Genomic DNA, 13,792 nt, shown 5'->3' on the forward strand with positions numbered 1-13,792 from the left:
CGACTTCGACACTGTCCATCATAGTCCACAATGGCGCAATACTGCGAATCATTGCAATGGGGCTGTACAGAATTTTGTTCGCGGAAATATGAGTGATTGTATATTGGTCAAGAAGCAGAACTAGCCATTGATTTTTTGCAAATTCAGCAGGCCTCCAGTTACTTGTTATAAAAGCGACAATAACCGTATTTGCAATGTTCTTCCTTATAGCGATAATTTACAGTGCAACTTGTGGTCAGCATCTGATAAACCAAACCGTTATGATCTTATACTTTTTACATTTAAGGTCTCGATCTACGAGTGGATGTAAGCAAAGGATTTTTTTACCCGTGCCGTGCTATGTTGCTATGAAAAGTTCTAATTTCATATGCAATCTGATCATCGGCCCATAATATGGCCTAGTTGGAGTCTGGTGGATCAGAATTTTAGGCCGGTATTTGCGCAAACTTTACTGGCGAGTGTCGTCTTCTGGAAATTTACTCCTTTGAGCTTGAATATTGAAACGAAGTTGTTTGGTTAAGTTAGTGTTTATCAGAAGGCAGTAGTGGATCAGTATTCAAGGATGGCTACAACTGAATCGCCCTAGGATTACGTGGACCAGTACAGTGAGGGGAGAAATTAAAGGAATATGTCGAGGAAACGGCAGTAATGGCGGAAAGGTGTGATGATATAGGAACCATATATAAATCGGGCATTGTTATGCTGCAAAGCCCCTTTATTGTATCTCTCATTGAATTGCGGCCGCTTGTCGGGTCGCCTCCTACTATTTCATTCAGTTTGAAGACCAGATACGACACTATACGCAGCTGGTCCCCAGGTTTTATCTCAAAAGTCGTTTACAGATCTCCCGTTTTTGCCTCAGAGCATGAGGATTCTTTACTGGCGAAAAATGGTTGTTATTTTGAACACTTGAGGTGATTTTTGTGGACGAACTTTGTTGACAAGAACTTTTAGGAGTAGCATATGAATTCGTTTGATTCGAGACACACCTTCCAGTATTTCCGGTGGGTCCTCCATATAACCTGATTAGGGTTACTCACTGCTCAACAGTCAAGCCTAACACCCGTTTTGGGGAGGTTAATAGCATGTGTAGCTCTTCAAAAACTTCGAGTAATATTTCCTTCGCCAGCAATTATTTTTGTCTGTAGCATCTAACACTAGGAGGAGTATAAAAGCTAAATGTGGATAACATTGATTTTCGCCATTACAACGCTGACTTTCGGGAGCGCTATGATTTTTTGAAAGACCTATTTACTATATGGCGTCGCCAGATTTATCTCTCCTAAGTGGAGGACTCGAGGCATCTCTTTAAAAGTATTTGCTTTCTGGATATGCATATCATTCATATTCTACAGCATCTTCTCTTCTATCATAAAAATATTCTGAAAAATTAATCGCGACCAACGATTAGTGTCGGGATAGCTGAGGGGTTAGAGCACAACGCTGTCGTACGGAAGGTCACGGTTCAAATTTCACTGGTGGCAGTAGGATTTGTATCGTGATTTGATGTCGGACACCAGTCAAATCAGCTGTCAGTACCTGAATAGAATCAGGGTAATATTCGCAAGCCAACGCAATGCTGACCACATTGCCTCCTACAGCGTACTGTTACCGTCTTGAATGAAGTGCTCTAACACACTTCAATGCCCTGATCCAATATGGATTGTTGTGCTGACGACTATTATTATTAAGTTTACTAATCGTTAATCGCGTTAACAATTTAACCGTCAACCATGACAAAATATTAAAATTTGGGTAGCCGATGACTGACATGCATGTACTAAATAAATGTAATAAAATCCAACGGAAACATGATGTGATTCTGTGCAAAAACAAATAAATCCGGAAACGGCAAGCTGGACACTTCAGGTATGATAGGTTTTGTGTATTTCTTTTATAAGGACATTTGAGTGTGAATTTGTCCTATTAGTACGTAACATGTAATATATGCATAAATTATATGAGAGTATCCACTTTCGGGGGATTTTAACATTCAAAATCTTGAATTTCCAAAGAAGTGACAATTTTGACCTATTATAACTTTGCTATTAATAGTGCGATTTCCAGGTAGGATCAAGCTCTATATTGCCTACATTGCTGCAAAATTTCATGGTACTAGAATGGACTTAAGAGGGGTTCTGCAGCCAATTACTGAAAATTAGGGTAATATACTATTATTAACTTTATTTGAAGAGATATCGGTATGGAAGGTATTTCGGAGCGTAGTCACTATATAGTGGCAGCCCCTTCATTTTTTTCAGATTTTTCGGTTTGGCAATTTCTGAGAATAGCCCAGTTAAATAAATGATCACTTTCGGCCTCACCCCAACTCCCCGCCTTTCCAATAATTTTCAAAACAAAGACCAGCTCCGGAAAGTACTAACCGAGTCTTTTCATTTGATACCCCACATGAATATATTTAGTGAAAAAAATGTACACCCTCCTTTTGCATGTATGGGGACCTCCTCTTAATTCGACGTAAAAGGATGTAACTCACTGTATGCGTGAGCGTCCACAACCCCCCACCAACTTTGGTGTCAATCGCTGCTGCAGTTTCCGAGATAAATGCATGTGACGGACAGACAGACAGTAAACCGATTTTAATAAGGTTTTGTATTACACAAAACAAAAATTTGCTTGCATTAGATGATGGATAAAGTTGTTGTAAGTGAAAGACGTTTATTGAATTATTATATTTTTGAACAATAAGAAAAATCAATAACCAATTCAGTAGGTAATCAATTTGCGATTGGTTGATATTTTATTTGATTAATACTAGCATGCAGATTAATTGATTAAAATATTAGGTGTAGTAAAAAGAAATCCATGATTCTTGCATGAAATTAAAAGCTTTATTTAGTATACTTAGGATGATCCGATTTATCTTAAATATGCGTTATTTGTAGGATAACTTGTTGCCTGTGAAGCTTTCGTACCTATGCATCTGCATGTTGATATGCATCCGCTGAGCACGAAGGGACGCGATTCATTCGAAATCATTCAACTCCGAACAAACAATAAATCATTCTTCTAGTCTAGCTTGCAAGCAAGCTTAGATTATGCGATACGATTATGGACCATGAAATGAAATTTTAATAGTATGTTGACAATTACGTCATTCCAAACAGCTAATATCAAAATGAAAGGATTCCATTGTCTTTCGTCTCCCATGTATTGAACCACTGGGTTGTGCTTAAAATATTTGACGAAACAGTTTATCGAATTATCTTATACTATGGAGATATGCAATTGCTGTTTTACTTGTTGATTATTCGTGTCATGACAGATTGAAAGTTCCCGTATTTACCTTGGGTTTTACGTCAGAATCTACTGTTATCAATTTAAGTCTACAAATATCCTCTATGAAAGTTTAAGAGTTATCACTCAGGTTAATTTAAAATTTTATAACAGTGGGAGGTAGTGCTTCAGTTGACTCCAAAATTAATCATGTTCGCTCTGTATTCCAAGTTCTAAGGTTTGTTTTATTTACTTCACAAATATGGTGTCTCTACAGATTGGAAATGAATTGATAAATTGAATTTAGTCTGTGATTGGTTTCAGGTGAATAGCCTGTGATAATTCAATACTATCATTATTATTAATGACAATGAAATGTCGCTGTTTATGTTGACTTTTATTTCATTTACTTATTTTTACTTTACACTGAGACAGTGTGAAAATGGATTTTTTGAAGACTTTAGTAAAACAAAAACGTACAAAAACTGATTAATTATTGTTCTCAACCTGTCTACTTATCACATTCAATTTACTGGAAAATCGCTAAGCCAATTATCACAGAAATTCGGAAATAATATTTGATCTGTAAAACTTGCATGTGATTTTATATTGAATTTAAGACGTGTTCCCCGTATAGACAAATACTCAGAATATAGTTATATTGGGTGTCAAACGAAATTCTCAAAACTTGAATAATTTTAATAATGATTGAAAAGTTGGGGAGTTAGGTTCCAAAATGTATCATATATTAAGGTCTAATTTTCAAAACTATTTCAAGGCTCGTTTCACATGTATATGGTTACTTTCGTTTCAGTTCAGTTGCGGTCTTTGCCGTCTTTGCAACTGTATACATATGAAACGAGCCTTATACCTCATATTGAGCAAATTGGGCTGAAAATTGTGTTAAAAATAACCGATCTGGAAGGCCAAATAAGATTGTTTGGCCAACAAGATTCCTCAGTAATAAATGAAATTTAGATAATTGAATTTATAGTTGTTCATAGGTCATAGCCTAGGAGTTACAAATGGAACCATTCGGCGCCCAAATATTCTTATATATTTCTGACTTGTTTTCCGAACAAAGCAATGGGCCACAAAGCCGATTTGCCATGAATAGATAAAATTTCTGGACAAAACTAATCATAGATTTATATTATTTATTTCAAGAAGACATAAAAAATGTCATTGAGCCTATAATTTTTCACAGCGATGTATACATATTTTTTTTATTTCCTATTCGATAAATGGCTAGCTTACGGTTAATATTTATGATTGTCGCTTATCATTAAACAACATCTACACATTTTACTTAGATTAGCTTATCGAAGGAAGATTAATCTTAATCTAATAAAAAAGTATTACCATATGCTAGATAAGGGGAAAAGAAAAGATAAGAGTTTGTGCTAAGGTGGGTATTATTATGAAGCTAGAGGGTTGTATGACCAAGCAGGTTGCGAGTGGTGGTGTCAATAGTTATTTAGCAACGCCTAATGTCTAATGAGTAAAGAAGTCCAGAAAGAGCATCACTATAGAAAATATCTATATATTTCATTGAAGAGAAGTTCTCATACAAACGAACAATGAATTTGAATGTTCACTAATAAGAATTTGCCTTTTATGTGTGACACACATTAACGTTCACGCTCCTGCAGACTCGTAGAGGGATACCTTCTACGAGGCAGTAGAACGAACCCTCGAAGCCTGTCCCAAATATATCAACATCATACATGCGGATTTCAACAGCCAAGTAGGGACGGAGTCCGTATTCAAGCAATACGTTGGCTCCCATAACTTACATCAAAATACAAATGATAATGGACTGCGGGTTATTCAATTAGCAGTGTCACACGATATGATTGTTGGAAGTGCTAGGTTTGCACGGAAGGCGGTCCCCAAACATACGTGGGCCTTTCCAGAGGACCACTTTCAACCAAATTGACCATGTGTTGGTCGAACGCCGCCACCTCTCAGCCTTGATGAACGTCAGAACATATAGGGGGCCAATATAGACTCGGATCACTATCTCGTTGGCATGGTGCTCCGAGCTCGAATAACAATACCACCTAGAATCCCCTCTGACAATCAGGTGAGAGTGAACACTGAAGCCATCCACAACACAACCCTCCGCGACACCTATAAATGGGAAATGTATGCCGCAATAACCGCAGTCAAAGATCTTGGAGATGAAGTATCAACAAATGATCTTCACAATCGCTCGAAGAACGTTTTCATTAATACCGCAAACATACCTGGTCCCACCCGCAAACGGAGTCGGAACGGCTAGTTCGACCATGAATGTAAACTAGGAACGGAACGGAAGAATGTTGCATTCTCACAGGACGCGGGTATGCGCGGAGACTTATCACAAATTTCTTCGAAGGGAGAAGTGACTTCACAGACGGAAAAAGGAAGCCTGGGAGAACAAACAAGTCTGTGAACTCGAAAAGTACAGGAAGCAACCGCACCAGGCGCGGAAGTTTTACCAACAAGTCACCAGGATGAAGCCTTACACGCCTCGATGTTCATCTTATTTGAGCCAAAGAGACAAAAATGTGATTTTCGACAGAATGGGCATATTGGAGCAATGAGTTGGGTATTTCGATGAGCTGTTGAACAACCAGAACATCGCCGCTAGGATCCGATGAAAATACAACCGAAGTGGTTTAATATGAAGGCGACCAATTACACCAAGCGGTTCATCAGTTTATGCTCAGATGTGGGGAATTATTTGTCTCATACATAAAAAGGAGATATCACGCAGTGCAGCAATTGTAGAGGTATCACGTTGCTGAGTACCATCTATAAGATATTCTCCGCTATGTTGCTAAGTCGAATAGCCCCATATGCCCAGAACATCATCAGCCCATGCCAAAGAGACTTCAGTCTAGGCAAATCAGCAGCAAATTAGATTTTCTCTCTGCTGCAAGCGATGGAAAAACTGTTGGAATATGGACAACAGTTGCACCATCTGTCCATCGACTTTAAAGCCGCCTATGATAGCATAGCCAGGGTAAAACTGTACACGGCCATGAGAGAATTCGGTATCCCGATGAAATTGATAAGGATGACTAGGCTGAGCCTGACCAATGTGCGAGGCCAGATAAAAGACAGGTTCATTCTCGAGACCATTCAACAGCAACAACAATCTAAGGCAAGGGGATGTCCTATCATGTTTTGTCCTCTTTAACCTGGCCATTGAGAAACATTTCGTGGGATCCGTGATGCTGAAGTAGGGGGCACGATCCTCTCTAAGTCGATCCAACTATTGGCCTATATCGTCATCATGGGAAGAACAAGACGCACAAATTGCCTTCATCCAGATCGATCAGGCGGTACGAGATCCTGGGATGCAATCACTAATTACGGGGCACAAAATCTTCGAGCCGGAAATCAAAGAAAAATAACGTGGACCTATATGAAATTTAGACCTAAAATACATTTCCTATCGATAGCTTCTCAAATAAAGTTACAAAAAGTGTGTTGCTAACGTTAGAAAATATACTAGAAATCCCTTCTTAAATTCACTGTGAGAAAACAAAATTTAGCAGAAATAGAAATCGTGGTGAAGGCCATGAAGCTGGATTTTTATGCAAATCGTACCATAAAAAATAAAGTTGCTTTTCGTCGTGCTTTTCTTGTGAATTCGCTGCACTCAAGACATCATATTTAAATTTATCAGTAAAGTGAAATTTTCGTGTAGTCAGAGTTCCTCGTAACAGAAAAACATAAACATTCGCATCTCACGTTTGGATGCTTTAACTCGTAATAGTTACACGCTCAGGTTTAAATCATATAATTACACTACATGCAGGTGGGTATATTCATTTAGGAGACAAAACAAGTTGGGATACCGGAAACTGGACGCTTCGGGGTAAAGGTTTTTATTCACATTATGTGAGGAACTCCCTGTGCATGGTTTTCTATTCGTATTTAGCTAGAAATGTAAAATATTCATTCATTAATTGCTAAACTCTAGATATAAATATGTACATACATATCATAGACATCAATATTTTGTAAACAAACGTTACCCCTTCAAATTTCCACTTTACCCTGTGCACAAAAGCATACAAATATGTACTTAAAGTAAATACCACTGGTACTAACATACACACATGTCTATCCTATTAGACACTACCCGCAAACTTAATTGGCACTTACATATTATTCAGTTAAGGGGAAGTCGCACCGTATCCTTAAAGAACTATTGTGCCCCTTTTACTGTTTATAGTATATCTATTAATCATAGTATCTGAAGCAAGTCTATAACCGTTAGGAATTTTAGTATATTCCCTACTTCCAGATCTTTCAACTTCGTATCCGGTATTAAGTATTCTCCCAGATGCCTCGAGCTACTTTGCACAAGTGCCGGACACTGTCGCAGAACGTGTATAGAGGTTTCATCACACTCCGTAGATATCCCTAGCTCCCTAGGTGATAGTTTAGACGGCAGTGAGAATTCCCACTATGATTCGGAGGTTCTTTTTGGTGAGCTTTAAGCAATCCTTTGTGTACTTGGGTTCGTATCCCCAAATAAGCACCCTGGACTGCTCCATTCCTGGTAGACCCGCTCAGTACAGTTCCCTCAAACAAGCCGGGCCGTTTCGTTCGGTTGGACCTGAGTGCTTTGATCGCTGCTTGGCTGTCGATGAGAATAGCAATGTTCTGCCCCCTGTAGTTCCTTTGGATATCAAAGGAGGCACATCTGTCTATGTCGTATATTTCTGCCTGGAAAATGCTAGTGTGCTTACTCATTGGCTCCAAGTACATTTTCCTTGGAGAAAAGACCCCGGTACCTCTGCAGCACATACATATGTCTGTCTCGAGTAATTGATGCTGATATACAAATAACTAAAAAAAAGCTAAAAAAGGAAAATTAAAATGTCCCCATAGACCTCACCGTTCATATAACTTCACTTTATATGATGTTTCAACACCAATAGCTTTGTTAATAATAGTTGAACTTCATCCAAACTTGCCAAAGTTATGCCTTATATCATCCCTTATAACAGTGCCAAATTTTGCACTTCTAGAATGAAATTAAGGGGGTTTTGGGTACATTTCTAAAATATAGTAATATACTATTTTTAACTTTATTTGAACAGATATCAGAATGGGATGTATTTTGAGGCCTAGATTTCGTGTAGATGCCCCATTGTGATTTTTTTTTTCAGATTTGCCGGCTGTATAGGTTCTGAGTACGAGACCTGTTTCACGTTTTGAGCCCTCACCCTGCTATAATGTCAAATCATTAAAATTTTTTGACATTTTTCTACCTATATAGTAGGGCAGTGTAGATGCATGTTTATGACTGCTTTCTGTTCTATTTTGCAATCGTATTTTTAAAGAATTCTGTGAATTCAAGCAGGTTACTAATTTCTGTATCAAATCTTTAAGTCCTTTCTGTGCTTGCTGTTATTAGCTCATGTAGCTGTTTTTCAGAATCTGGAACTAATTGAAAAAGAAGAAATGGCGAAAAATAATATAGCGGCCCCACATCTGCCAACAATAGGTGGTCTAATCTAAATTAAATTTTTCACTCTTGAAAAAGGACCCTCTAAAATCCTTGTCAACACTACTACACAAAACATTACAAACTTTACAAACTATAATAATAATAATAATCGTTGTTCCGACAATCGAATTGTATTTGGGCTTTGTGGTGTCTGTTAGAGCACTGCATTGAAAATCACGGCACACTACAGGATTGCAGCACCTTGTAGGAGACAATTTGGTTAGCATTGCGCTCGCTCCTGATTATTAGCCCTGATTTGACTCAGGTACTCATTCCCAGGTGGGTCGATTGGTATCCGACAGCTAGTCACGATACAATTGCCACCAGTGAGATTTAAACTGTGTCCTTCTGTACGATAGGCTAGCCACACTGAGTCATCCGGGCTAACTAATAAATATTATTAATAATCTGTGAGCTGTGGGTAACAAGTTTCACGTTTTCTCACACTATCAACGAGGTTTTGGGTAATTAGGGTTGGGTGGTTTTTTGCGCTGGACTGCGGTTACAGTACATGGCGCTATGAACTGTAACCACAGCTTTAAGGTAACTAATGTTATGGAACCGCGTGTTGTTGTCGTAAATGGGACAAAGCTTCAGTTTACTATTATGACACCATGCTTGATTCTGTACAAAGGATATACAGCAGCCAAATAACGCAAAGATGAACACAAACATCCATGGTAAACTAGGAATCCAATTTAGGCTAATTGTAACCTCGATGTTTATACATAAATCATAATCATGTGTAAGCCGAAAGAAATTGCCAATTATTTGAAATAGCATAATAAATAAGATGCAAGATACATTACTGTTTCTAATTCTATCTATCTTCATTTTCATAATTGGCCGCGAAATTGAACCTCAAGCTTTGTCCTTGTTAAGGAAGACGATTTCAAACCTGGTATTTACCATTGTTTTTCATGTTCATTATTTTATCTTCTATGCTTAACGTGCATATGTGAACATAGAAAGTTGTAGCATCTGTTACTTTCCAAGTGTATAAACGAAGGCATGGACACATACTGTATATATTCTATGTTGTCTTAATTAATAATAGATGGAAGGAAAAAACTTTTAAATTATGATGGTAGTTTTGCCGGAGTGCGGTGGGATAGGAGTTCGTTACATATTCGGTTATTATTGACTATATTTGTTCAGTGTAGAAGTGTGTGTGCATGTATTGCATGTGTTTGACAGACAGAAATGCAAACTGGCATTATTTTGGTTTCCATCAGATATGCCGACAATCAATATATTGAACATTTAGTAAGAAATATGCTTTCTTATGATGACAGGGTGATAGTAGGCAAATTAGTACTTCAATGAGGGGTGACGTTTTTTGTTGGTCACGCAATGCATTGCGTACTGATGAAAAGGTTAGGCGGAGAACTTGCTTAGATTTATACTTCTCTAAGGGTATTTTTGACTAGTTCCGAAGATTATCTGAGTATTGGTTGACCTGAAGCATAATGAGAAAATTGCATAAGTTAATTTTATAATAAGTAAAAGACTTTCAAACCAAATTTTTACTAATAACGAATATAAATTTTAGTTAATTTTCAAAACAAGGCCATAGTATTTTTTGAACATTGAAAATTAAGTTGCTGTCTTGATTTACTCCTGATTAGAGGGGATTCCAAGAAGCCTCTCTCGGGAGACCAAATGGAAACAAATCAGAATTTACTGGAAAATAATGTATCCTGAAATTTTCATTCTACTCAATACCGGAACTAGACGTTTTATGTCTATTTATTAATATACATTGAGAGTTTCTTTGGGAAGATGGTGATTCACTAGAGAAGTTCTAGCCTGTTCTTTGAGAGTTCACTTAGACAATTTCCGCTTAAATACACTGGTGGAAATTCTTTGGTATACCCCCTTTTTAAGGTTTTGTGTAAACACATGAGTTGCATCCTTTTACGTCGAATTTAAGGGGGGTCCCCATACATGCAAAAGGATGGTGTACATTTTTTGTCATCAAATATAGTCATGTGGGGCATCAAATTAAAGGTCTTGGTTAGTACTTTTTGAAGCCGGTCTTAGTTTGGACATTTGTTGAAAAAGTGAAACTACCCAACCGAAAAATCTGAAAAAAATCAGGGGACTGCCACTACATGGTGCCTAGGCTCTGAAATACCCTCCATACCCATACCGGTTCAGATAAAGTTAAAAATAGCATATTGGTATAATTTTTAGTAATTGACAGGAAAACCCCCCTAGAATCACAAAATAGCATAGAGCGTGATCCTGCCAAATTTGGTGAAAATCGCACTATTACTAACAAAGTTATGCTAGGTCAAAACTGTCGCCTCTCTGCAAATTCAAGACTATGAATGTCAATATCACTTGAAAGTGGAAATTTTCACATAATATATGTATATTTTACATGCTACATACTAATGGGACAAATTCACACTCAAATTTCTTTATAAAAGAAATACACCAAACCTTTCATACCTGAAGCGTCTAGCTTCCGGTTTCCGGATTTGTTAATATTTTATGTAAATTGTGACATTATTAAAGTCGATTCAATGTCTTTTTTCCGTTTGTCTATCTGTTATACCCAATGGTCAAACGGTTTACAGTGTATGTCATAATTTGGTGTTAAGTTTAAGAGGGCGCTCCCAATCCATGTGAAAGGGAACGCAATAGAGTTTGATTAGCAACTATCAACATCGGTTAAGAAAATTCAAAAGTAATATTCAACATTCGTCATGAACCAAAACGGCGAACTTCGTCTTGAACGTCCAGTTTCTCCCAAAACGTTACCTCGAAGCAACATTTGACATTTTGTATCGTAATATGTCGCTGTGGTAGCAGCTATTCTCAGGCTTTTGCAATAAGGTCTTTAATGGAGAGATTTTATCATTGCAAAGCAGGCTGTCTAACCGATCATTTAGCCGGCATAGTATTGGTTTTTGGCATAAAGCTTAATACACATGTACGTTCGTTGTTAGATTTGAAATCCTTCACCAGTTATTAAAATTATTTATCTAGTTGAGACGACACTTAAGTCGTTTCTATTTCCTACTGTGGTTGATATAAATTGTGCGCGATTCGATTCCGGTGTTTATAGCGATCAGGACCCAAAAATAAAACAAAAATGACATTCCTTCCTAATATCTCAGGAGGGATTTATTAGTAAATAAAATATATGTAGTAATAAGACTAGTGAAGGGAACATCGTCTATTTTTTCACTTTGTTTTGTTTGTCCTGATCGAGCGATTAAATTTCCGCTTTTCATTTTAAAGCCGTGTCTTTAGGTTGCCAGAGACTCGTCCAACTACAGTTCCGAAATCCTACCTTTTTTTTCCTGTCTTCCCACTGGGATTTAAAATTAGCGAGTTATTCAATTTTCAATCAGTCATAACAGCAGCATCCCGAGTTGAGTAGTGGCTGACGGTGAAAGGTGGGATACCTAATTTCTTTCTGAATCCGCCATTAAGTTACATATTACTCATTTCTCTAATGTTACTCATGTTTGTCACCGTTCAGCAATCGATTGATTCTTTTAACGGCTAAAACCTGGGGAAAATATCGCCCTTTCCTTTTATTAAAGTATGGTTTTAGTATACTTTATTATTTCTGGAAAATCTCTTGCAAGTTAAATTTAGAGAGATCTTCAGTACACATCAAAGTATTACATCAAATTTGACTAGCAAAGAAGACACAGATATTGCGCATTCTGAGAAATTAATTTGCAACATGTGTACACACATGTATGTAAATAATATAAAAGTTTCAATCTCTAATATCGTAATATTGCATGATCCGGATCCTATAAATTGATTTCTCAAATCTTTATACCCTTTTCCCACTATCTTCAACTATTCTATGCAATTTTTTCCTACAAGTAATTCATATGAAAATTTTTTATTCTTTCATTTCATTCAGTTCATAGGTCAAATAGAAATCATTCCAATTCATCCCATTCACCAGATCTAGCCGCACCCAACCATCAAACTTTGGTGACGTATAGCTCAAGTGATAATAATATTCAAGGGTCACGATGAACAATTTATGTCTGACCTTCGTAATTTAATGAGAAATACTCCAGTTTTTTTTACATTTATATCGTTTGTGCGTCTTCCAATTTGTTCTTCTATCTGGGAAGAATATTTTGCTGTAAGTAAAACGAAGTAGATGGCCAATGAATGTACGTAGCCGGATCTTTCTACAAATATTTGCACAAATATCTCATTTTATCTAGACGGACTAAATTTCATCGGAAGATCGGAGATCTGAATGTGATGCATGTATTCATATGTGAATCAACAATTGACGACTCACGATAATGAAATTTTGTAAATAATGATTAAAAGTAGGCGCAAATTGTGTGATTCAAGATTGATAATATGACAATTTTAGGAATTTTCAATTAATATGGGAAATGATTTTTGGATGGAAATATATATTGCCTTACATTTGTATCATATAGTTTTGAAGGGTTTTTATATAGTGATAACTTATAGTTATGAGGTCTCTTTTTTTACAAACGCATATTGCGTCGGTACCTAAACATTTGTTCCGGTTTTGTAAAGGGTTCAAGTTCAATTTGTGTTAGGACCGCACTTACATTTTCTATATTTGCATCTGCTCACGCTTTAGAAATTATGTTAGTATTACAAAGATTAATACTTGTAGATATACATATATGTGAATTCTTCCTGTGTATTTTTCTTGAGATTATTGTTGGGAAAATTGGATAGTACATTTTATGCGGTTACAAAATTCGCCATTGAATATTTGTTTACCATCATCATCATCATCAGCGACGCAACAACCGGTATTCCGTCTAGGCCTGCCTTAATAAGGAACTCCAGACATCCCGGTTTTGCGCCGAGGTCCACTAATTCGATATCCCTAAAAGCTGTCTGGCGTCCTGACCTACGCCATCGCTCCATCTTAGCCAGGGTCTGCCTCGTCTTCTTTTTCTATCATAGATATTGCCCTTATAGACTTTCCGAGTGGGATCATCCTCATCCATACGGAATAACTGACCCGCCCACCGTAATTTATTGAACCGGATTTTATCCACA

General features: G+C 37.2%; 1 protein-coding gene across 2 annotated transcripts in view; it reads left to right on the plus strand.

Annotated features, from left to right (window-relative positions):
• The window catches only part of LOC119656278 (plexin domain-containing protein 2), a 35,587-nt gene that overhangs the window by 902 nt on the left and 20,893 nt on the right, over positions 1–13,792 (plus strand). The window lies entirely within an intron of this gene.

The sequence above is a fragment of the Hermetia illucens genome, chromosome 4 (genome assembly GCF_905115235.1).
Source record: "Hermetia illucens chromosome 4, iHerIll2.2.curated.20191125, whole genome shotgun sequence".
NCBI lineage: Eukaryota > Metazoa > Arthropoda > Insecta > Diptera > Stratiomyidae > Hermetia > Hermetia illucens.